The sequence below is a fragment of the Oculina patagonica genome, chromosome 5 (genome assembly GCF_052425735.1).
Source record: "Oculina patagonica isolate OP01 chromosome 5, crgOcupat, whole genome shotgun sequence".
NCBI classification, from domain to species: Eukaryota; Metazoa; Cnidaria; class Anthozoa; order Scleractinia; family Oculinidae; genus Oculina; species Oculina patagonica.
In genome coordinates, this window is record NC_135762.1 from 33,143,336 (window position 1) to 33,167,247 (window position 23,912).

At 38.6% G+C, this 23,912-nt stretch overlaps 2 pseudogenes across 2 annotated transcripts; both read right to left on the reverse strand.

Annotated features, from left to right (window-relative positions):
- Positions 1 to 1,781: 1,781 nt before the first annotated feature.
- On the reverse strand, positions 1,782 to 15,862 carry LOC144653726 (uncharacterized; annotated as a pseudogene). The gene is made up of 17 exons (XR_013570815.1): positions 15,735 to 15,862; positions 13,098 to 13,243; positions 12,395 to 12,646; positions 11,919 to 12,083; positions 11,556 to 11,669; positions 10,941 to 11,067; positions 10,477 to 10,573; positions 10,018 to 10,236; positions 7,858 to 8,231; positions 7,405 to 7,572; positions 6,643 to 6,753; positions 6,123 to 6,242; positions 5,635 to 5,725; positions 4,730 to 5,104; positions 4,117 to 4,253; positions 3,406 to 3,556; positions 1,782 to 2,880 (listed from the first exon to the last, which is right to left on the reverse strand). The product of XR_013570815.1 is annotated as an uncharacterized LOC144653726 (transcript).
- Positions 15,863 to 17,608: 1,746 nt separating this feature from the next.
- LOC144653744 (uncharacterized) lies at positions 17,609 to 23,405 on the reverse strand (annotated as a pseudogene). Its single transcript, XR_013570817.1, has 5 exons — positions 23,116 to 23,405; positions 20,800 to 21,471; positions 19,519 to 20,055; positions 19,062 to 19,199; positions 17,609 to 18,791 (listed from the first exon to the last, which is right to left on the reverse strand). The product of XR_013570817.1 is annotated as an uncharacterized LOC144653744 (transcript).
- Between the last annotated feature and the right edge of the window lie 507 nt (positions 23,406 to 23,912).

Consider the following 23,912-nt stretch of genomic DNA (forward strand, 5'->3'; position numbering starts at 1 on the left):
GCACGTATTGATGGCTTCTAGGTATTTTGCATACAATCGGTAAGAATTCATCATCAAACTACAAAAGAAGACCATTATTTCTTATTTTGCCTACATTACTTAACCCAATTTCAGGGATGATTGTTTGGTAGCTTGCGCTCAAACGACAAGAATTCAATATTGAAAAACAAAAGGTTCTTTTCTTTTACTTTCAAATACCGTAAAAACTTTCTAGTTATCTTAGGGAATAGCCTGCGCCGCAGACGTAACTTAACCCCGTTTTCGTCGGCGGCGCAGGCTACTTAGGGAATGGCCTGAAAGGGATGTAATAACGGCTGTCTTAGCTGAAAACTTCTTTTTTCTCTCTTGATAATCATTAGAAATACGATTTCACTTTTCACTGTGCTCCGAATTAAAGGGATACGGGATAACTGAACCCCCCCCCCCCCCCCTCTTAACTGGGCCTCACAAATAGGTAGGTTGAAATGCATTCAATGATGCGTGACTGAATTCTGTTCTGAATAATAATGATGATTTCGTAGCCAGAACCTCAGAAATGAAGACCTTTTTCCTGGCGCGTGCTTACCCTGAGGCCTCACTCGACAACGACCTCCGAAGGGTATCAACCGTTCCCCGAGAGGAGGAACTAACACCCATATATACCATCACACCGAAACGACGACGCAGGGAATAGAGTGCCGCTCGTGTTAACTTACAAGCCCTTCAACACCGGCACAAAGCGCATCCTGCTGGACAACTTCGACATCTTGTTCACTGATCCTGAGACACGCAGGATTTCCCCCGAGTTCCTTCTTGTGACGTATCAACGGGACAAAAACCTTAGGGATGCTCTCGTGCACTCCTCTGGCTACTCGCACTCAGATGCCGGAACTTATCCCTGCCAACGTCCTCGCTGCCTGATAGGCAAGTACACCACACCCCAAACTAACGTACAGGGCCCCAAGAGCGTCTATACCATCCGTGATCGCTTCACCTGTCAGTCTGAAAATGTGGACTATTGCATTGTTTGTGTAAAAAAATGTAAATACAATTTTAAAGTCCATACGCGGGACGAGGTTACCCTCAGTGTCCGAGCCAGAGGCTCATGTATAAGACGTAGGACTATACAGATCGAATTGGAATTTAGTAGTGTTGATTTTTGCGGAGGGAGGGAGTTTGTCGCCGTTGTGCCGTTCTATACATCGGTGAGACTAAGAGGCGCCTCCGGGAACGTTTCAGTGAGCACCTGCAAAGCATCCGCAACCATCTTTCTGGCTTCCCGGTGGCTGAACATTTCAACTCAGCCTACCACTCACTCGACGACATCGTGGTTTGTGGCCTGAAACAGTACAGCGGTGGCAAAACTAACCGGAAACAGCAGGAAATGCGACTGATTTTCGAGCTCGGTTCTCTCAGACCGAGCGGACTGAACAGTAGTTTCAGTATTATTTGACTGATTCTGCGCGTATTTTAACATGCGCCGTATATATGTTATTTTTCAACATCAATTTATAATTAATTAACTGTGTATATTGCGCGCGCACTCGTCGTGCGCGTTCGAGCCGTTGGTTTTTGTATAGCGCAACTCGCGTTTAAGCATTGGCATTTCAGACCAAAACACTGAAGAAGGGCCAAGCCCGAAACGTCTGTTAATTTTTAGTTTTTTGACACTTGAAAGAATTTTTTTTTCGAATTTCTTTACTAATAGGTAGGTTGTTCGGGTGACCTGATATCAGACTGTTTTTCTCGTGCGCGAGATGTGACGATTAGTTGTCGGAGCTATTCAACAAATTATGTCAGTGAATACATCTTGTATTTTTATTTGTTTATATGATGGAAATTCACGATAAAACATTTGCTCCAGAATATACTTTCTTAACAACTTTTAAAACATAAGATAACGAACAATTTAGTTTGAATCCAGGTTTCGTACGTTAGGATCTGTTATTCAACAAATTATCACTATCATAAAAAGACAGATATTCTGCAGTTGTTTTCCATGTTTGGTTATGCACTCGTGAACATCAAGGAGACAATAGCACTGCATAACAACAGTTTAACTAGCTATAAAGATGCGGTCTATTGACAGTTTGAATAATAAAACAATTATCCTCCTTAATGTCGAGGAATTGTGTCTAAATTAATAGTAAAAATAATAAAAATGGGAGTGTTTTCGGCACTGCCTCGGGGGGTAGTGCGATAGAAGTGAAGTTGAAAAAAATCAGTTAGGACCTTCTATAAAAAAAAAAAACAATTTAAAAACAGCTTTTAAACGTGTTTTAGTTTTGGTGTGAATGGGGTATAAGTTACATCAGTTTGAAATCACCCTTTCTTTCTTACGAGACAGGGCTTGGTGCGGTATACAGTGTATAGCCTTTTAACGAACAAAGACTTTCCAGAAGTCACCAGAAGTCACTCCAGCATTCCAGTAATCATCGCATTCCCATCTTGAGCCTCCTGTAGGTTCAATCAACCAGTGATAAGCACCACCTACGAAAGCAGGGTGATCGTACAACCGATTTTGATCTCTTCTATGACCCCATTTGCCAACAAAATACGCACCATCCCATCCCCACCTACTGCACGCTCCAGCCAATAACGAGTTGTCATCATTCATTCTCACGTACGAGCCACAGGCGGCGGGCATTACATCCGTCTGTCCGCTGAAATACTGGACTACAGCTTCACCAGCGCTGTTTCTTGTTGTGGTCACGTGGAATGTACGCTGCTTTCTGCAGTAGAATCTTATTTGGGAAAAAGCCAAGTGTGTTTTCAGTTGATTTATGGCGCTTTTCTGGAGAACCATCTGAGAGTTACTTATTCCACGGTATGACGTCTCAACTGACAACTGTGGACGAGATGAACTGTGTATCACAATGTCGGAGACAAGAAGCCAGCCACCTGAAAGCAGAAAAGATTCTTGTTGTAGTTTGAACTTGAGGACCCCTCATGTGTTTGATGTTAACTGTGGGGTCCCGTCAGGGGAGCCCCTGACTTTCTTGTGGGCCGCCCCACTTCTCTAAACAGTGGACATGCGGACATAGTAGTCGTTGTACTGTTTATATAGTGTTATCGTTGAGTCTGTTGAGTTAGAGCTGTCTTGCAACAATCGTGGTCATAAAAATGGTCATACGACCAAAAGCTAGTAGCATACAAACTATGCCCCGCTAAAAATTCGTTTTGAAAAATAACTTTATTTTGAACCGCTAGCAAAACCTATTCGTTGGTACAGTTTTGGTATTTTGAGGAGCATTCGGATCTTTAAAAGAAAAGAAAAAACCGCAAAACATAATATTGTATTATTTACTGAAACATTATAGAATACTTTAAGTATATTTTGTCCCAATCTTGTTGGTCAAGAAAATGACGGAGGGTTCGATAATGTTTTTCTAGAGTCAGAACTTAATAGCACCCCCACAACTTTACCTCCGTCAGTTGTCATGTCACAATAGACATTTAAAGGGTTTCCATTCTTCTCAAGGTCGATCCAGTATTTGCCGTCTCCTCTAGAGACTCCTTAAGTCTCGTATTTCCTTGCAGGAATGGGCTGGGTTATGGACAGACAAGCCTGGGAATGCTACAAAAGATAGATAGTAACAAATAATAATTATAAGAGGCACGTGTTTTTTTTTAGGTTTTGGGTTTGAGGAAAATTGCAAAGTGGCACACCAACTTCTATTTATATTTTGTGTAACTAAGTAAGTACTTGGTTAGGAAGAAGCAGTGATCGTTATTGTAACAAAATATGTTTATAAAGTTGAGAAAGTTTGTTTAGTCAATGACAGCAGTTTTGAACATCTGCTTGAGATATGAATAAATACCTTGGTTCAAAGCTATGAGGGATCAGAGAGGAACTATATTTCATGGCGAATCCCTCCCCCCTTACCCCCCTGGGAAAAGGCTTTTAGGGGTTGCTACAATGCTGTCGAACATAAATGTGATTTTTCTACAAAAAAGAAATAATTTTAAGATTAGACTGCGTATTTCCGCCTTTGTGATTACCTAAATTCATTCAGAATCATAAAATAGGCAATTAAGGAGTTAAACAGTAAAGCGTTTAATTTCTTAATGGATATATATGGTCTATTTTAGAAAACTGTATTTGAAACTGGAGTTCGTTTAATCGTGACAGTTTACTTAGGGTGCAGTTGAAGCCATCTCCCTGGTATCTAGCCTTACAACGGCATTCATACGAGCCGTCAGTGTTGGTACAGTCAGCATTGCGGTCGCACCAGGAGCCCACGCATCTTGAAGTGTCTGGCACTCATCTAGATCTGAAAATTAATAGTGATTGATTGATTGATCGATCGATCGATCGATTGATTCCAGTGTTAAGACCTTAAAATGTCTAACAATATAATGTGAAAGGGACAGATTACACATAGTTTATATAACAGTTAGATGACATAAATTCTTCGTGACAAGACAAGACAAGTTTTCCTTCCGTGATACAAGAGGAGCGTAGGACCTCATGCTATACCTCTCCTTTGAGGTTTTACCACATTTTCAGGCTTCAAAACATCGAGTAGCTGTACATTCATCTGTTGATGGTGTTTTGATATGACAAGTTATAGATCTACTGATGTTGGACATGCAGGTTTAGCCACGTTTTGAAATTTTCAGGTATAATTCCCTTTGTATGATATTTTTTCAGGTTTTTGAAAGAAATAATTGAGGTTATTTCCCATAATTTCTCTACCCACTACCGTTTCTTATAATAAATCCTAAGTAAAAGTGACTTATATCCTGCCTTTCTTGCAGGTGTACTGATGGCAGTCGCTGCATTTAACGTCTTTCCATTCATACTTATACTCAACACCAAGTGCGTGTACACAGTCTTCTCCTTTGAAGTTATTAGGCTGATTCCTCGCCCAAGCTGTAAAGTTGCCACGCCCGCGATCTGCCCAAATGAAGTCACCCTCTGTCAATTTGTCATTGTGGCCGAGCCAGGATTTTGCGCCATTGTGACGATGCTGAATAAATACGTTCTCCTCGTTGCTGTTTACATCAACTAGGACTGAATTCTCCTGTCGGCATTTTGACAAAGCTGTGGTCCAGTTTTTACATTTGTCACTCGTGTAATAACAATATCCGTTGAAAAAGCTCCATCCTGGATCGCATACACCTAAGAAAAAAAAAAGACAGCCATTAAAGAAAGCTGTTTGCTTTTTGTTCCCTGTGACTCAATATTCACATTCGAATAAGTTGAAACGAAGCGAAATTGATGGAAAACTGACGTAGTTAGGCACTTTACAATTGAAATGATGCCAAGTTCCGTCCAAAATAAATATAGTTTATAACAGCAATTTGGGATGATTTTCTTAAGAGGGATCATTTACTCCTTTTGCAAATTATCATAACTACTCCCAAAGTATGCGTGAAATGTATGATTTCATTGAAGGTCACTTGCCAACGACTCGTTCGTCTACAAATAAAAAAAATAGTGTGAACTAGGTGGATTAGGCTAAAACTGGGCGCGAATGAAACTTGTCTAGTAGAAAAGATAAATTGGTAGGCCTGATACGTTCATGCGTTGTGTTGATAAATTGTAAGATAGCCGCTTGTGACAAGTGTACGTTGACTGAGGCTGGTAACACTAAGAGAATTAGGCATGCGCTGGAAGCCTCACTCATTTTTGCTATCAACAGTACTGACCTGTTAAGACCACATAACTCACTGTCACAGGATCATATCTGGTCTCGTACAATTCTTTGATACAAACTCTAAATCCAGAGATATTCATGTTCTGAAAAAAAAAAAAAACACTTATTAGCACTTCTTCTGCTGTTAATATTGCTACTGCCACTTGCTGCTGCTGCTGCCGCTGCTGCTGCTGCTGGCGCAGTTACAAAGGTAATATTGATCTGGTTATGGAAGATTCCTTATAGCTTGATAATGTCCGCTTGACCAAGTAAGAGGCCCGCAGGTCCAAATCTCCCTCCTTGCCACTTTAGGGATTTGTGTTCCTAATGTTCACGTTGATCTCCAGTTTGGGTTGCAAACAGGTGTTTTTTTTTATTTTAACATTAAATTGTTTTGTATATTTGCAGTGTCGCTAATTAGAACTTACAACAGTGCCATTTACTCTGAAACTAAATAGAGTGATTTATTCATTTTATTTCAGTTCAAAAGCAAATTTTTACCTCGATCCATGTGGTGATACCGTTATGAACTGGTGCCGAGTTTCCATTTTCCGTTGTACGATGATTGGGAGATATCAGAACTGATGGTGTTTTATTGTAACTTCTTGTAAAGTGCACAAACTGTAAATAAAAAAAGATAATTAAACAATCACATTTTTGCATTTCCCTGAATTGGGTGTAATTTATCAAACACGGAGATAGTGTTCGCCACATTTCCAAACACTGTCGACAAGAGAGTTGAATTTCCTACTTGCAGTGGCGTATGATTTACTGATTTACTGACGATTTTCGTCGCGTACTATTAAAGTCACTTGATGATTATTTTTAATATATATTCTGTCCCCTCTACTAACTATGATTCTGTATATCAGTTCAAAGCAATAAAAAACACCCTTCACCGTTTCAGTTGCAATGTTGCACAAAACTTTATCTTTGGAATTCTCGTTCATTTACATGTATCTCTATAAATGCTGTTGTTGTTGTTGTCTAGGTTCGATTATTTTGTTTATGCAAAAATTACCTCGCAGTAAGCGTTGTTGTTTTCATCCTTTGGTGGGTTTGTGTTTGGGAACTTGACAAAGCCATGTTCAGTGAAGAGTGGCTTGTGTAGTTCAGAAAACGCCAACCAGTTCTGTAATAATAAAAAGTAGTATTTGGTTTCATCGTAACTCTCTGGCACTAAACTATAAAAAAATTCGAGATGTTCTGTGGACATAATTTGGAACTATTTCGACAACGTTACCTTCGGTGAACGGGGGCTAGTGTTATGCAATTACATGTAGTTTAGTAATGAGGTGGCAATAATTAATTGATAGCTTGACTAGCTACCTGAATGTAGCTCACAAGTAATTGATGGAAAAAGGTTGCACCATTCTTAAATTTAATACGGATACATAGCACAACTGATAAAAGAGTTCTTCTTTTGATAAATTTTTCCTATACTTGAACTGAGGTTTCCTTCCATTTTGAAGGGGATCCATTACTTATATAAGTACAGACGCAATTGGCATATCAACTCTGATATTAGATATTTTGATTTCTAAGTAAGTGCTCTCTACCCAACTAAGGCAACAAAATCGTCTTTATCTCTTTCTTGCTTGTACAATCATATGCATACTTCTAACGTTTCAACTCTCATCACTAATATCGAGGTCTCAATTACAACCGGCCAATAGGGTACCTTTACGTGATGTGAAAAATAATACCATACCATACCACTTTAATAACTTTTCTTGAAACCAATTTCACAGCATGCAGTATGTATGTTTTAAAAAATATATACCACATTGATATCTTCATGCTTTCCGTCGAAGTTCTGCATTTCACGAAGGCAAACTTTGAACGAGTCCTTTGTGGCATCCTCAATCCAGACAAGAGCAGCATCATACTCCTTACCACTTCTTAGATGCTCTGATGTTACAAGAACTACAGGCGCCTCATGAAACTTGCCCTGAATTTGATGAAATAACGCATATAAAAAATATAAATTTACATATCACTTGTTTCCAACATTACTCCACCCGGGTAAACACTAAAGCTTTGATTTAGTTTCAAAGTATGCAGTGTTCTTGATGCTATGTGCACTTTTGGGTTGATATTTTTTAAATATGTTTAGAGATATTTTATAATTAAGGTCATTTTTTACTAATCAAATTTAAAATTCGATTCGGTTTGTTAGTCTAAACGACATTTTATTGCAATCACTGATCGAATAATCAAAAAAAGGCACACTTACTTTAGGAAAAGTCACATCTGCGCAGTTTGTTCCAGACCACCACTTTTGGATCTTGATTTCTCCTGTCATTGCTTCGGGTGGTGCTCCTTGATACGCCAGCAAATCAACAGTGGCAAAATGATTAAAGTTCTTTGTGTTTCTTCCAGATTGCATCGCGCACACCGTGAAGTTCGCCGTGTTTACATTTTCGGTCCATGAGGATATGGCGTCGTGGACAGTTTCGGTGTCATTTAAATACATGTAGCTCACTGTAATTTGGACGTGTACTTCTTTGTCAGGATAGAAGCGGTATGGCGGGAAAACAACTGTTTTACAGCTTGAATCGGACCATCTTGGGACGTGAAGTTTTACTCTGTCACTGACGATTGGGAAACCTGTTTAAGAAGTTGGAATTAGTATAAATCAAGATTCAGCAAGAATAAAAAAACATCATACCTGGGCCCTAACCAGACGTTTTCCATAGACGAGACAAGATCTTGCTAGTGGGTTCTGGAGGCATGCCCTCCAAAATATTTTGAAATCTAGAAACCCTGAATCTCTTTTAGTGATATTTTTCATGAAGTATTTCTTGAGAAAAACCAATCTTTCGAAAACCCTTCTTTCTTTTCTTCTTTCTTCTAACCGCTTCGAAGGAGAAATCGTTGAGGAGGAGTTGAAAACCAATCTTGTTCCCAACGAAACATATTTTTTCGACGCTTTTGCTTCTAATCAAGCAAAAGAAGGCAAATAGTGGGTAAGTTGTTTTATCTCGAACCACATTCATGTATACTCTCAAGGGACTGCTTTAATTTCTCAAAGAAATACTTTCCGCTGTGGGTGATCAAAGCGCGTGACTTGTAAAGTGTCACTCTATAGTTGTGCTTCAACACTTGCGTTCTTGTAGAAAAAACGTGACTTGTCAAATTTACAAACGTAATAGAACAATTAAAAACGTGAGTAGCCCAAATCTTACGTGACGTAAACAATTAAGAATGTGGGGGGTTCAGCGCTCGAAGGCAACGAAGTTTAAAACGATTAAGAACGCAATTTGTACTGGTACAAGTCTTTAGGCGCTAATATTTATTTAACCTAAAACGATTAACAACGCAAATTTGTACTGTACAAGTCTTTCACACACTTAAACGTTGCTAATAGTTAACCAAAGGGAACTCATTTCGTGCCAATTGATTATTTCTGCTGAGTTGCACAATTGAGAATTGCAACATCATTCAATGCAGGTGTGAAGTGATATTTACAAGTGTTTTTGTAGCCTGTTGTGAAATTACTTCTGGTGGAAGCAGTAAACGCTAAGAAGTTTTTGCTACTGTTCAGAAGTTAATGCATCGCCATTAGAAAAAAAAAACAGCAACTGTTTTACTGGAAATGTAGTCGTTAGAAATGGCATGTGTAGCCGTTAGGTAAAGAATAACGCGAGGAGAAGCGGCTTTTGGTAATATCCAAACAAAAATTTACTTCTCAATGTGGGGTTAAGATTGCGTGACGAGACAAAAGGTAACTCTGTCGTCCGTAACCTTTATCGGGAACCTTGCATTAAGCCGAGTAGAAATCTTTCTAACTCGAAAGGAAACAACTATTTGGATTAAAGGCAAACGTCAAATATATATATGATAAATGCAAATGCGGCCTTACACTACTAAAGACCTGAAAAAAAATTTTTTGGCTGCGGGGGGGGGGCCAACCCCCCCCCTCTTCGCCTACAGTACTCCACTCCCACCCACAAATAAAAAAAACACAAGAGGGGGGGCATATATATAACATCTCCCTGGGGGAAAAACGTCAAAGTTTACCATTTTTAACCAAGCCAAAGTATATGAGTCCAAAGCGCCCAGCCGTGTCGCGACTGACAAATACAGCATTTCTTTCGCGAAAATAAAAAAAAAATGCTTGAACTGAAAGACGTTTAAATTCTTCCATGATATGTTCGAACAACAATGCCCAGGAAAAACCTTCTACTCATACTAACTTCATGCAAAAAAGTCGATATCTCGAAGAGATCTTTGATGTTTTTATTTTGGGGTAAAAATTTAGACAAGACAAGTGCCTCGTATTGCCTCTTGCTAGCCTCAGCGTTGCATTCTTGTCTTACTCTGGCAATCAGAACCATTCTGCCATTTAAGTGTCTTTTGCATTAAAGGAAATGTAAGAGAGACTCTAATTTACCTTCGCAGCTTCTTGGGTGATAAACTGAGTTGTTCTCTAGACCCCTGCAGTAGTTTAACTGATGCCAGCACTTGTTGTCGTATGTTGTTCCATTCGCAGTACAAACTGGATCCTGATAGGAAGGACAGTCTTCATAACACACGCAGCGAGCATCACGGGCACTGTACGTTTTACAGATTCCAAAAGAAGGACAATGGACGCCAAGGCATGGGTTCAAGTCTGTCAATAAACAAAACAAATAAGTCATGTTAAAACGTCAACATGAACCAAATGCAGATAACTTAAAGAATTGAATCTTATCTTACTGGCACCGAAAATCATTCTTAAGCATTTTGACGACCGATTGACTGACTGACCGACCGACTGACTGACTGACTGACTGACTGACTGCCTGCCTGCCTGCCTGTAGGCCTGCCTGCCTGCCTGAAAAACCTGCCTGCATTTTTGTGGTACCGTTACCTCCAATCACAACATAGCTGACAGAAAGGGGATCGTGCTGGCGTCCCGTTCCACTTAAGTCTTTTACGCATATTTTCATTGATGTTAGATCAACTTCCTATAAGCAAAACAATATAATGGAAATGATATCATATATCAGAAAAGATGATAGTTTTTACATTTTTATCGTCTGGCTGTAAAATACTCTTTACAAGAACAAGAACGTTCATTGAGTTTCTGCTAGTGTTGCCGGCCGAGAAAGAACGCAATTTGCACGCTAAGAAACAAAAACTACACGTCCAATATGGCGGAAAAATCGAACCTCATGCTTTTTATTGTCTTACCCAAGATACTTAGCGACTTTACAATTTTCAGGGGGAGGGGTGGTTATCATCAATACGACCAAGTGCTCCAGATATTTATCTACTTCTTTCTTTGAACTTTACACCTACATGATATAAATAGGTAAGCTAGGAATATCCTACCTCTAGCCAGGCAGATATTATGTTGTTTTCCGGTGGAATTTGTTTTTTTTGCTTGACGATCGTAACGATGGTGTACAGACACGAGGGCAACAGGCGGTGAATAAAATGTGGTGTTAAAATGCACTTGCTGTGAAGGAAAATATTTATATACATCTGTCAGCTTTAACTATCATCGGGTTTGTTATTCTTTCAAATGTCTGCGTCGTTCGAGAGAATATGCTAAGGAAATTTCACAAAGTAGTCCAGAGAATCCTTATAATCCTTATAATTTTATAACTTTCTTTTTCTACCGGCAAAACAAACATTTTTTCTTTTGTTGCACAACACTTGAAATTTACAGATCGACTCGTAAAGATTGATGTCACTCATCTTATAACTTAAACTTCTGCAACTAGCGGTATGTCATACATGACAGTCATTTTTTGCCTAGCAAGTTGTGTTTGACAGCAAAAAGGCAAAAAATGTTACGACCACCTAAAAGATTTCTCAATTTAATTTTAACGCAATTCAGCGAAGTGAACTTAAGTTTCACCAGTGGAAGATGAATTAATAAGTTAAATAAAAAGGCTAGATGACTGATAAATGCTCGAGAAAATGCATGTCAAATAAACTTACTTGGCAGAATCCATAGTTGTCGTCAACTGTTGGGATTCCATTATTGGGAAAAACTGCTTCTCCTACCAGCGTAAAATTGAAATTTGAGCCAAGTCCAAGGAAAGCGAACCAGTCCTGCCAAAACAAAAAAACAAACAAAAAGGCATAAAAAAGCGAAATGTAAATTGGAACAAATAAACAAACAAACAAACAAACAAACAAACAAACAAAAACAGCATTTTATATTTAAAATCAACAATTCTGTCATATAGGCTCAGTTGTAGACGCAATTTGTTTTGGGTTTGTATTTATACACTTTCACTTGTGAGAATTAAATTTTCAAGCATTCTTCGACACGGTAAAAGTGTTAATGTCCCTACTCACCACAATCGTGTCTCGGTGCGTTCCATCGAACTGTAAAAACTCCCGGATACACAGCTCAAAACCACCGGAATTCACGTTCTCAAGCCAAACATACATGGCGTCATTAGGCTTTGTGTCACGAGTGTACTTAGCTGAGACAAACACTGAAGGTCTTCCACCAAAGCTCTGAAATTGTTCAGAAACTTTTTGTTAACATTTATAATAATTTCTTCGGCTTGACAACTGTTGATTTCAGTCTTAAGTTGAATTGAGTCATTAGCTTAGACTGTGAGATGTTTTAATCTATGAAACATGTAAACATAACCTTCTTATAAAACTCACATGATGCTTTTTAATTCCCCTTTCACTTATTCAGCTTTAAGCGCATAACAGCGCGAACAGAAAGGATAATCTCTTACTCTTTTGCGTGTGATCAGATTAAGCTAACTAGTAACATCCATGGCCCCTAAGGCCGATGAACAAGTTTGTTGACTAACCTGTGTGAATGCCAATTTGTCACACTTGGTTTGTGTCGTCCATATCCCATTAAGAGTGACACTTCCATATGTCATTTGTGGATGATCTTGGAAAGCCAGCCAGTTGATAATTCCAGTTCCATTCGTTCCAATGCCTGTCTCACGAATACACACCTCAAAGCCGCGTGTTGTCACGGATTGAACCCACATGGCAGCAGGCGAGTGAACACGAGAAAACTCCTCACCATGGCTCAGTGACACGTGTACTTGATCCTTAGAAATAAAAGTTAAAGATACCTAACAGTTTGTTAGTTGACAGCAGGCCCGTAAGTAGGATTTTAGAGGGGGGGGGGGGGGGGGGGGGGGGGGGGGCCCAAAAAAAAAAATTTTGGGCCATTTAAGACTATTAACACTGTGTTGCTTAGCTGTACATCTATTTTTGTTTTAAAGCCTTTACAATATAGTGGAAGGATTTTTTAGGCCTGAAACTTTTGAGGAATAGACCATTTTCGATCGAAGGAGAGTAGCAAATTAAGCTCAGAACAAATTAAAGCACTCATTAGAAACAGAAAGACATTTAGGACGAACGAAAATTTTCGTTCAGGAAGAATCAGCATTTAAGAGGGCCACTTTCGTTGATTGATTAAATGTTTTTATAATAAATATTATATTAACAACTAACGGCTTATATGGAATAGGTATGGAGATATATTGGTTACCTTACCTTTCCTGATTTACTGAACGTCTTAGGAAATGCAATGTTTGTGCAACGTGGCAAGCGACAATGTTGGTTAGGTAAACACCCACTGCCACAGCTCCAGCCTTGAAGATTTTGTGTTATGTTTAACTTGCCTGTTTGGAGAGAAATTCCTGAAAACGAAACGAGAAACAATTCATTTGCTGAAAATTATCGTAAGGCCTTTTTTAAGGCATTTTCCTAGCTAATTCACCTCGCTTAAAAAAAATTGGGATTCATCCTTAGCGCAGGTAGTCTCTGCTTGGTTTTGGGTTCTTTTCTTTATTACTGTAGTCTGCTTTCGTGGAACATTGTTAAAAGAAACCTGACCACACATTTTGAGCCCAGACTGAGCTCAAACTGCCATTTTATTGCGCGTAACAAACTGATCATGCATCAAATGATATTTTATTGTTTAAAAGAAACGTTGTCACAGGCTTACTCTGAGTTCTTTTTTTGGGTAAATACTAACATTTTCGACCCCAGAGCATCTCGAAGACATTAAATTTTAAGGTTAATCCTAGGAATCGACATTATAATTCTTCTTATTTTGGATTTTATTGTGCAGATTGCGGCTCGGGAAGTAAGAAGTTAAGAGGTTTTCCTTTGAAGCGGGTTTGAATTTGTTAATTTGAATTTCATCCACAATTTTTAATGAAAAAAAGTGATGCCTTGAAATGTGAATTCGGTAACAAAATTTAGATCAACCAGCCGAAAATTACACATAGGGTTACAGCAAGCGGCTTAGTCTCGTTATATTTTGCTTTTATATTCACTTCAAGTCGGGATTAGACTGAAGTCAAGCCAAAGAAGGCTAGCATATGGATACATAACTGTATTTTAAAATATTACCTCCAGAAAAAGTACAAAAAGTAGCACGATGATGCTACTGAAACTTTCAAGGGGCCAAATTGCTTCTGTACACAGGCATCGGAGTATTCGGATTGCGATTTTCCCGTGGGGGGGAGCTTGCCGGCCTAATCGGTTTTTCGCGGAAAGATATGGACAAAGGCGACCGCAGACATGCTAATGCTCGCACCAAAGCACATAAGCAATTTAGCACATTTTTTTCAGAGGTTTAAAGTTCTATTTTCAACTGGATTTACATACACAGGTAGGTCTGGATTAATATCGCAAGCAGAAGTCAAGTAATGGCCAAGTCCTTACATTTTATCACGAAATGAGTGCATATCACTTTTAAAAAGAAAAACACCAAAAATTGTTTAAATGATTGAAACTGTTACCAATTGAATCTAAGGGAAATTATATAGTAACAAAAATATTGATTTTTCCCCCAATGCATTGTAACGCCACTAGAGTGTAGTTTCCAGTTGAAATTGTCAGTAGACAGATGCCGCCCAGTAGTTCCGCGTCCGCGCACGAACTATTCGTTTTACGAATAGTAAGCAAAAACCGCTTGTTTGCAGCAAAAAAATGATGTTAGTTTAGATTTGTACAGGTGTTTGGTCTGAATACTATGCAATGTTTTATTTGTCGTGGAATTAAAATTAAAATGATCCTGGCAGAAAATTAAAGCGAAAGCTTCTGAAGCTTACAGAAAGCAGAAAAAAGCACTCCGTGAATCGGACTCTTTGGGCGGATTTCCATGTCAGGAGTCATATAGGTTTCATCATAAGCTGACAATGCTTTAAGCCTTAAACACTCCGATAATTCAAACAACAAATAGCTTGGGCGTGTTGTAGAGAACGTTTTCTAATTTCAAAGGGAGAAGTAGAAAGGCCAGCTAACTAGTAGTTTATCCTCTTTTAAACTGCAAATGCGTGATACATATACTATATTTTTTCGTGTTTCCTAAAATAAGTCCGCTTTTCAAAGTCAAACAGTTCATACTTAGGTGCGGAACGGACCCATTTTTGACTCTATGCATTTTTTAATTTTTTATTCCGCTTTAATTCAAGAGTCACAGATGATAAACTTTCGTATGATAAGAAAGGCCAAATTAGTTTAATTTTGGGTGCCAGTTAGTTCAATTTGCAAACCCATCTTTTGGCACTAAGCTCACATTTACCGCAGTCAAACAAAGTAGGGCATACAGTTTAACTGATTGTAATCTTTTCATAACAGAAAAATATATCATGTGGAAGTGCCTTTATTTGGGATATGGAACTTTTGCTGGTCTTTACAGATCATGTATATTTCAATGAGTTTACAAACAGACCGCTAAGGGCATTGGCGCATTGGTAATTCAACTGGACGCAAATAATAATGTGCAGAAAACTGCATGTAACAAAAAGAAAAACAGCTTTATTTTACACGTAAATTCGGGAAAACCCGTCCAGTATGTTCTTGTTTTAACTTCCTTCAAATTAGAGAAAAAGGGGGTGTGTCAACTTGAATTTCGTAGAATTATGAATGAACTTCATAAAAATAAGTAATATTATATTATGGTAACATGGTTGTCAAATACCAAATGAAAACATTAACACTTGAACATAACGAATTGAACAGCAAGAAAGATAGATCACTGGCATTAAACTGGCATGTAACGTTCAATGTACACACCCAGCTCTAAACGGACTGGGTACTGTAGAGCTTGAAATTTTCGCCAATGACGTTTTTTTTGAATAATAATAAGAGACAAATCTAAAGATATCACTGCCTTACCTTTCACTGTGTAAGTGAGATTCACCAAGATGGCAAAGAACAGCAAAACTGAAAGTGAAGGTGGAAGATTCATTCCCAAGCGCATCTTGTCAAGTCAGAACGTGCACTGCTCCAACGCGCTGCCAAAGTCTTACTTTATACTCACACCTCAAACTTGCGTAAACAACTTATCACATTATTGCTTGAAAGAATAGAATTAGTTGCAGGTCAGGTTTAGATCACTTTTGAAGGAGTCATGTGATAACTAATTCCTCAAAAATTGTCACGAATTGAGAAAGAATCACTAAAAATAACTGCCTCTGTTTTGTCTTCCCATTAGAGTGGGAGTGGACACCATTTTTTTTTTCAGAGATTTAATCAGTGGCAGACTTACAAAGCTTTCAAGCGGATTTTCAGGTTACTGTAGGTTATCTGAATTCAGTGAACAGTATGTTTGATAATCCCTCCAACTTGTATCACGAATACTGAAATGAGCGTGGAAGTCAGCACGCAAAAGTTAGTGTTGCTCATAATTATCATTTAATGAAATGTTGTTACCGTGTAGTGCAGCCTTAAATTAAAAATAGGTAGGCTTAAATTGTTTCACGTGTTAGTATTTAGCAAGAAATCTCATTTCCTGCCGCCGCGTTCCTTTTGGTCAGAAGCAAGAAACGGGTGTTTTGCTTCACGCGTGCGTAGTAGTGCAAGTGTCGTAACACAATGGTAATAAAGTCACAAGTGTAATAACATTCGGTCACAAATGTAATAAAGTCACAAGTGTAATAAGGTTTGGTCACAAATGTAATAAATATTTTACACTTAAGCTCAAATGTGAACGGCACCTGTCACTGAAATTATGTTGTCAGTAACTATCACTTTGCATGTACACAACATTTATATTGAAGAGTTTGTCTAAATGGACATATTAATCATTGGTTCGGTTGAACCCCGTCAGATAAAGCACTGCTCTCAACCAGTAACATATTCAAATGGAATTGCATTCAATCATAAAGTAATTAGGCAAAAAAATCCCCTAGATGGCACCAAGCCTAGATATATTGGAGTATGGTCGATTTGCCATAGCTGGGATTTATTCAAGAAATGGCCAGACAGCGTAGACTGGCTTTCATTTAACCATGGCTAGAGTTATCCTCTCTTGCTAGAGTTTAGTTCGAGTATATCGTAAATACATCAACAGACGAAATGAATAACACAATACTGGCCAAGATTTGCTATCACGATATTAAAGTTAGTATGGTCGCATTGTAACTTCTGCTGTTGAAGTTGGGTTTCATGCTAAAATGACTGTCACTAGGTAAATAGACTTCTTAAAATTCTACGAGATCGTTAAATGGTGATAAAGTATTTTTATTGACAACTGTTCTTCTTATGAAACCACAGACAAACCACCCTAAGTGTTCGTAGGTTACTGATAACAATTGTTGACATAAGACGAACAAAAGAAATACATCAAAATATATGAGGCTTATGAATAAAGCACTAAAAATTACATAAAAATTATCTAAACGCATCTATGTGTGAATATCTCAATAAAGTAAAATGAAATGTTAACTGATTCATATGTGGTGTTTTTTGGCCTTCCTAGAACATTTGAAGCATCTTATTGTAAAAACGACCTTATAAATGACTAATTTGTCCATTTAGACAAGCTCTCCAACATAAGTGTTGTTTAGATGTAAAGTGACGGTGACTGACACATAAGTTTTAATGATAGTCCCTGTTCACATTTGTGTCTGTGTCTGAAATATTTATTACATTTGTGACCAGACCTTATTACACTTGTGACTTTATTACATTTGTGACCAAATGTTTTTACACTTGTGACTTTATTACATTTGTGACCAGTTATTACACTTGTGCCTTCATCAATACTAGTTTGTTTTAATAAGCTGTCCAGATTTGCTTCTCATCTGAAACTTCTAAAAATAATATATTAACAATTCTCTATTTTTTCGTCGCTCAGCTATCTTTATTTTACCGTAACTATCATACTATTTTTTTATAATTGGCTATCCATTTTTGGTATCATTTGAAACTTACCGAAGCTATCAAGAAACAGTTACTTAAGCCAAAATACTTCATTCCACGAATTAAAATTTCCCCTATAATTAGCTAATAATTATATTTTTATTTTAAGTTTTTATATTTATGGTTCTACATCTTCTTCAGTCTTAGATAGATCTTATACGTTCCTGAATATCACGTGAAGACATCAAAATGAGTCACTCAATTTAAAGGTTATCTCTTTCAGGTGCCGCAATAAACTTATTAAACAAAATCCCACAAAACAAAAAATTAAACCAAAAAAATCGAAATTGACTTTTAGTTGCCTAGGTAGGCAAAATTCTCATGGAAACATTAAGCCATGTGTTTGAACGTTTGACAAATCCAATATTCAACCTTAATTTGTTAGACATATCGCTAAGTTTCGTAATTTTTGCTTGGACGCTTTTAAAGGTACATTAAGCTGAAATTAGCCCTTCAAGCACTCTTCCCTCTGAAAAAAACGAAAAACAATGTTTGGTGCAGTACGGTTTTAACGAACAAAGACTTTCCAGAAGTCACCAGAAGTCACTCCAACATCGTATTCATCGCATTCCCATCTTGAGCCTCCTGGAGTCAGCAGCCAGTGATACAAAGACGCTACAAAAACGGGGTGATTGTACAACCTATCTTGATCCATTCTGTGGCCCCATTTGCCGACATAATACGCACCATCCCATCCCCACCTACTGCACACTCCAGCTAATAACGAGTTGTCATCATTCATTCTCACATACGAGCCACAGGCGGCGGGCATGACATTAGTCTGTCCGCTGAAATACTGCACTACAGCTTCACCAGCGCTGTTTTTTGGTGTGGTCACGTGGAATGTGCGTTTCTTTTTGCAGTAGAATCTTATTTGGGAAAAAGCCAAGTGTGTTCTCAACTGTTTCATAGCCGTTTTCGTGAGAAACATCTGAGAGCTACCAATTCCACGGTATGACGTCTCAACTGACAACTGAGAAGGAGGAGAAGAGCTGTCAATCACAACGTTGGAGACAAGAAGCCAGCCACCTGAAATCAGACAGTGTCGAAAGGTCAGGTGTGCAAATAAAGAATACCCAAGCAAGAAAAAGTAACAATGAAAGACTCAAATTTTAACACGAATAAAACATTCATCTTAGGACCTGGAAAGTGTGCACGCGTGTACGGTATTGAGATCATTCATTGGTGTGCCGGAGGTCGCGTTACAGCCAGCGTTAACTATTTGTTTGTTGTTGTTGTTGTTGTTGTTGTTGTTTGTATAGAGCAAAAATAACGGCATTCTCATATTCCACAACTAACCTCCGTCAGTTGTCATATCGCAGTAAACTTTTAAAGGGTTTCCATTCTTTTCAGGGTCGATCCAATACGTCCCGTCTTTGCTTGCTTGTACATCCTTGCAGGAATGGGCAGGCCGATGAGAATACAAACCTCTCCTTTCTACAACAAAAAAAATATGATAAAAAAAGTTGTTTCTTTCAAAGTTCTTAGACCTTATATATTATTTGCGTGACGTTTTGGGAAGTTTTGCCAAATTTTGTCAAAACTTTTGAGCACACCTTACGACTGGTGAAGAGGTTTTAATATTCCCAAAACGTCCCGAAAGTAATAAATAAAAACTGAGTACTTCAGAAGAAAAAACCTTCATTTTTGATGTGCTATACAGCAACCATTGATTTGTTATCATTTGCACAACAGAAAATACATGTATGATTGTCTGATATCTAACATTCTTTGTGCTTAAAACATCTTTACTTACCCCAAACCTCGATGTAAGTCACCGTTTCGACTTCAAAGACACCAGCGCTTGTTGCAGCGCAAAGATAATTCCCTTTGTCATTGATTTCCATGTTTCTAAGGACTAAGACGCCATTGGTTTGCAGACTTCTCCCAAGTGGAAGCTGTGCTCCATATCGCTTCCAGCTTATGACGGGCCGTGGATCGCCGGTAGCGCTACAGTTTAACGTCAAAGTGTCACCTTCCGTTGCAACAACCCTCGCCGGTGGCCTCACATCGAAATGAGGATGAGAAACAACAACCAAGAGAGTTCTTACTTCATCAGTTCCTAACAGATTGACTGCTGAACAGAAGAACGTATCTGAGTCAGCCTTACGGACGTTGGAAATCTGTAAACTACCGTTGTTATACTTCGCCCTCTCCTGCGGTAATTTTCCAGATAATTTTCTCCAAGTGACCACAGGTGGCGGATAGCCAGTCACGTGACATGTTGGAAAAATAAAATTACTTCCTTCGATGGCGTAATGAGGTCCCGGATGAAGAGAAACGCGGGGATGAACTGGAACAAATAACAATAACAGTGTTATTATTTGCATTATTTGATACTAAGAAGCTTACGTAGCAGATTATTGATTTTACCTCAGGAGAAACAAAGGTAAAACCACTCCTCTCGAAGAGTTTTACCCTTTCAATTTTTTAATGAAGAAATCTATCTGTCCTTCGAAACTTTTTTCGCTGAACACAGCTCAGGAAAATCAGTTATATCGTTGTGGTATTTTTTGGTTTATATTCATTATGATATATTACCATACACCAGAAAAAAGGGATTCCAACTTGCACCAAGGGTAAAACTAAAAACCACAACATGGTTGTTCCTAGCTCAGTGTCCTTCAATTTGTCCTTTGCATGCCTTTGTTATAGACCCGTTATAGATATTGTCAGGAAGGTTTATATGCACATGATATTCAAAATCCCAGATTTAAGTAATGTTGTGTTTCGCACGTTTTGTTAAGCTGCAACGTTAATGACCATCTGACGGACAAATTGAAGCATGTTTTTTTAAATTTATTTCGATCCACAAACGTTGTTAATTGTCCTAAATAATGAAATGATAATCAGTCAAGCATCCCCTAGTTAGTCAAGCGACAACAGGTATTGGTAGGTGATAAAGAAATTAAAGGTACAGCCGCAAGATAATTTTTCCCACTTGTTTGTTACAAGTAGAAGTCGCCACGGAAAGCTCAATCTATGAATCGAAAGTCATACACTATCTGATTGTTTTCCTTGCATTTTTACTACTTACCATTCACCACAAGCTGAGCCAGGGATCGCGCTTGTCCTAAGATGTTAACCGCTGAACACTCATACAAGCCCGACTTATTTCCCGTAACGTTTTCTAAACGCAACACTGCTCCTGAAACTACTGACTGGGCGATTTCTGAGCGATTGTCCGCTTTGGTCCACACTATTGAAGGCTCGGGATTACCGCTGGTAGAACATCGAAACGAGGCTGTTCCTTTCTCGTTAACTGTCAGCTTCACAGGAGAAACAACAACAGTAGGGGTTGAGAGAGATTCACCAGGCTCGCCTTTAGCTCCCGTCATGCCTTGGGGACCGATGCTTCCTTTTTCTCCTTTGATTCCAGCTTCTCCTTTCTTCCCAATAGGTCCCATAATTCCTTGCTTGCCGCTCTTTCCGGGATGTCCCATAACACCTCTATCTCCTTTCTTTCCTGTTCTTCCTTTCTCACCCCTTCGTCCCCGGGCCCCTTTTAGTCCTCTCGTTCCAGGTGGGCCGGGAGGGCCTGGCGGACCAGATGAACACGTTTGACCCTTTGATTGACAGAGTTGCAGTCTACCTTCGGACAAAAGTTTGTTGATTTTAAGCATCGCTTCCGCTGCGGTTTTGTCTCCCGTCGCGTTCTTGATGGAACCAGCCTGACGCTTGTTTCTGTGAGGTTTGCTGGGTTGAAATTCTGAGAAGGAAAAAAAGAAAACGTGAAAACTCAAAACTGGACAAATCTTCTTGTACGTTATTTATAGATGGATTTCAAGTCGACAGCTAGGTAGATGTATCTTGATTACAATGGTCAAAGGTAGGCTTGATATCCACAAGAGTCTTAATGGTGTGCATATCTAAGTGTTCGGGGTATTCCAAATGATCGTCTGAGCACTGACCGTCCCAGGAATTTTGTTGAAATTAAAAGTCGTGTATGACTTATTTTTGAAAATCTCAGATTGTAATCTTCTTTGACGACCCTTCTCTTTTTCTCAGAAAAATTTTACACACATTCGACAAAGGAGACCTGGTCGTAGGAGAAACCCTTGTAGCATGCTCATTTCATATCGATTTCGTGGATTTCTTTGCCATTGGTTTTGTAGAATGAAAACTGTTATGATCAGTTCTTCGTTTTAAATCACTTTAAAGGAAAATATTGAAATGACCTTGGTGACAGGTAAATGACAAACAGACTGAACAGACAATTATTAGCCTGGAACATTTAAAACACAAGTAATTTCCACAGAAATAAAACCTTTTTTGGAACGTTTTGGCAAAAATTGCAAATATTTGACAAGACAGCCAATGGTAACGGACTTGTTAATTATGGAATTTCGCTACTAGAATTTGAAAATCTGCCATCTTGGACCCGTAATGAACATAATTCATCATAGCTGGTCAAAGTTTATTTGAAGGTGTTCAAAATTTAAGAACATACATAGTCTTTACAACGAAATTGAGAGAAAAATGGGCACAATTTCTGATGCAAAGGTGTAAAAGAGAAAATATCCAAGTTCAAACATGCTATGAAAACATCAATAAATAAAAGTACTAAAGTTCTGCCAAACAATTATCAGTCAATTAATTAATCAATCGATCTTTGAATACAATTTGTCAAGTGAAGATGTTTCTTGATATTTCTCACGATCCGATTGCAAAGAAAAACCTGCTGATCATATTGTGAAACTGTTTCAAGTCATGACACGTTTCCAAAGCCAAGCAGGCAAATTCCACCCCATAGCACCCCTGTACTTTTGTGACTGAAGCACAAGTTTCTCGGACATTAAATTGTAAATTTATAACGGGTAGACTTTCTTAAAGCATTTGACTCATGAATGTTCAGAGAAGCTATATATAGATAGGAGTCTCTGCACTCTCAAATATGCTTAGCCAGTCGGTTAGCTTTGATGAATTGTTTTTAGGTCAAAGGTTTATCAGCTTTTATGAAATTAAATCACTTCAACACAATATTCATCATTATTGAAATGGCAGCGGCCAAAAAGCCAACACGTACAATCTCTCTACTCAATACTTAAAGTTCATTCACTGTTTGCGGAAAAAAGGCGCACGACAGGAAATACATGTTTTTATATGCATATTCTATCAGTTTACGTTTTTTATCATCAAAAATGTTTATTATCAAGCTATTTTTTAGACGTTATTTATTAACAGAAATATTAAAAAATATATTATTTGGCCTCTAAACCCTAGCGAATAACCAGAGAACAAGTACGGGCTTCAAGAGGAAGAAACGGAAGTTTAGTAAATCACTCAATTTTAGCTTTCGAACGAAAATTAATAATGCGCGCTTAAATAACTCCCGAAAAAAAAAAAAACTTACCATGGATCGTATTCTCGAAGAAATTCGCCTCTCCGTTGTTCGCAATCAGCTTTAATCCTTCCGGCGACGTCTTCAAGTCTGATTATTCTCTTCTGCTGCTCGTTTATCACCAGTTCAACTCTGACAAACCCGGCGCAGTAAAACAGAACAGATAGAACTGAAATAATGGCAGAGAAAGAAAAGGTGGAACTGTTCTTTTGACGATCATGAGGCGTTTGAACAGTCAATTTGACCATTTCACTACTTGCCATATTTTAGTTCTGCTGATGCTTAGAGACGTGCTTCAGCGAGTCAACTTATCCCATAGTCAGATGATCTCGAGTTTGACGTAAACAGGTCAGCTGGCCAAGATTACGAGTGTTAAGTTTTTAGATAAGGGAGGGGACTCAGGGGAGGGGCGTTATCGTACATATGTCCTCCTGACTCTGCTACATAGCCTCGGGAATGAAAATGGAGGGGGGAGGGGTGATAAAAACTTACGATAAAGCTAACTATAAGATTTTGGCACAGCCGTCAAAGTGATAATGCGAGTCTTCGATCGATCAAATAGTGTATACTGCATGGTGGCCAGGGTAGGGTGTACCTAAAATTATTATTGACATTTCCCATCCCCTTTTTCAGTAAATTAAGGTTGGTGGGTTCTGCCTTGTAAATATGTTTTTGCAAGCAGGGAGGGGATGGTGCCGTTTATTTACTAAACCTGCTTGGCATGCGTCTGATACAGAAACAATTGGGTGCGAAACTCCGTTTTGCCCGAAACCGGCTCGCCCGGACTGATGAAGTCTGTCCTCCCGGAC